The 1,994-nt window shown below is 40.7% G+C and overlaps 1 long non-coding RNA gene across 1 annotated transcript; it reads left to right on the forward strand.

Moving 5' to 3' along the window:
- The first annotated feature begins 686 nt into the window (after nt 1–686).
- On the forward strand, nt 687–1,300 carry LOC113471330. Its single transcript, XR_003394071.1, has 2 exons — nt 687–733; nt 1,180–1,300. It is a non-coding gene; the product is annotated as an uncharacterized LOC113471330 (long non-coding RNA).
- The last annotated feature ends 694 nt before the right edge of the window (nt 1,301–1,994 follow it).

The raw sequence follows: 1,994 nt of genomic DNA on the forward strand, positions 1-1,994 counted from the left end.
GTACTCAGAAGCAATGAGGCCCTTTTTCTATGAAAGGCTTTAATTGAAGAAGGTATGTTGGAAGATACATATAAACAAAGTCAATACTACAAATGTACACACAGAGGTAATGGTGAAGAATATATCTCTATTACTGCTAGCACGATTTTATTTGAACACAAACCAGAGAAACAATAAGCCACGTCAAGTGAGAGTATACAGGGTGTCGCACTCATTGGAATACACCTGTTGTGGGAACAGTTTTTGCTGCAAAACAATCTTGATAATTAGTATAGGTAAAAGAACAACGTCTTCACTTGACTAGTAACTTTGGAAACTGTATGTAATTTTATTTTACAAGAGATAAACAATCATAAAATTAAAAAACCTACAGGAGCCGACATGTTTCGTCATCTCCTGATGACATTTTCAAGGCGAATCTTGATAATTACCACAGCTCATTGTGGGACTACACTTTCCTGTGGATCTAGGTATGAAAAACAGCTCACCCTAACTATATAGCAGCCTAGATGACAAATTTTCTAATGGATCACACGCCATCAAAAGAGGAAGGACAGGTCCTCATTATGGTTGCCTGTGGTTCAGGTTTAGCCAGATATGACTAATGATGACTATACAAAGTACAAACTACAAACCATTACCCCGTTTTTTTTTTTTTTTTTTTGTAAAAAATTAAGATGTACCTGGTACCAGAGTTACTGAGGAGTTTGTTGGGGATTTCAACCAGAACACAGTAAGTACCTTACTTTGTACTCAAAAAGACCACTCAAAGGCTGAGGTGTAGGGGCAAACAGCCCTAAAAGATTGAGCTTATAAGTACGAATCTAATTACCTTACCAGTTTCTCATCAAAGTACCTGAAAGTCAGCGGCGACAGCACGTTGAATACATCAGTTCACAATGGAACACATGCGTTAAGCAACGTTGGATGTGGCGTATTTCCTATTTGGATGGGTGACCATCTGGGCAATGGCGTGTTGATTTTTCTCACCCCTCACTCAACGTGAGAAAGAGAGTGACTTGTCGCCGAATGGTGGATAAAACCTCGTCACTAAAAACTTACCTACACAGTGACGGTAAACTTTAAACCTATTGAAAAAAGATCTTTCTTGATGTGTCTTTAAAACTGATGGATGACGAAACTAAAGTCCCATTTTTTGTTTGTCCCCCCCTCTTTCAGTTCCCCAATGTATCCCGACCCGGTCAACCAGTGCTAAGCAAGATACCAAATGCTGAAGACCAGCATTATCCCAGGTCCAGAATAAGCAGCCTGGATACACTCACTGATTCCTCCTCCGATATCGACAACGCTAAATACAAACTAAGCTAACTAGGCTGGCATTCAAGGACTTTAACAATGCTTAAAGGCATGTTGTTCGCCCTCCCCCCCCCAAAGAGGTTTTATAGAGGGAATTGAAACAAAGGAGTTCTTATGATCCCAAAATTGAAGATAGATTAGAAGAAAGACAGGTAGACAGGGCAGGAGTGAGCTAGCCGCTCTGAGCACGAACCTTGTCAGTTTAGGATTAAATTCGCCCTGGCCGGGAATCGAACCCGCGACCTAGCGCCTACAAGGCTGACACGCTACCCTCCAAGCTAATTAGGTCACGAATTCAGTCATCCCTGTTTCAAATTTAATGCCTTAGCAACTGCGTTACTTACTGATACTTCCAAAATTACTATCTAGTTTTATTATATTATTGTTTGAAGCTTTTTCTGCCATTCAACCCCTGTTGTACCGAACTATAAATTCTTGTTCCAGTGAGGTCCAATCACATTCCCAATCTACCTAATGATGCCCAGATCATGCAAGTTACCTACATCAGGGCAGATGGTACCAGAGTTACCGAGGAGTTTGTTGGGGATTTCAACCAGAACACAGTAAGTACCTTACTTTGTACTCAAAAAGACCACTCAGAGGCTTAGGTGTAGGGGCAAACAGCCCTAAAAGATTGAGCTTATCAGTACGAATCTAATTACCTTACCAGTTTCTCA

The sequence above is a fragment of the Diaphorina citri genome, unplaced genomic scaffold, assembly GCF_000475195.1.
Source record: "Diaphorina citri unplaced genomic scaffold, Diaci psyllid genome assembly version 1.1 scaffold2306, whole genome shotgun sequence".
In the NCBI taxonomy this organism is placed as follows: domain Eukaryota; kingdom Metazoa; phylum Arthropoda; class Insecta; order Hemiptera; family Psyllidae; genus Diaphorina; species Diaphorina citri.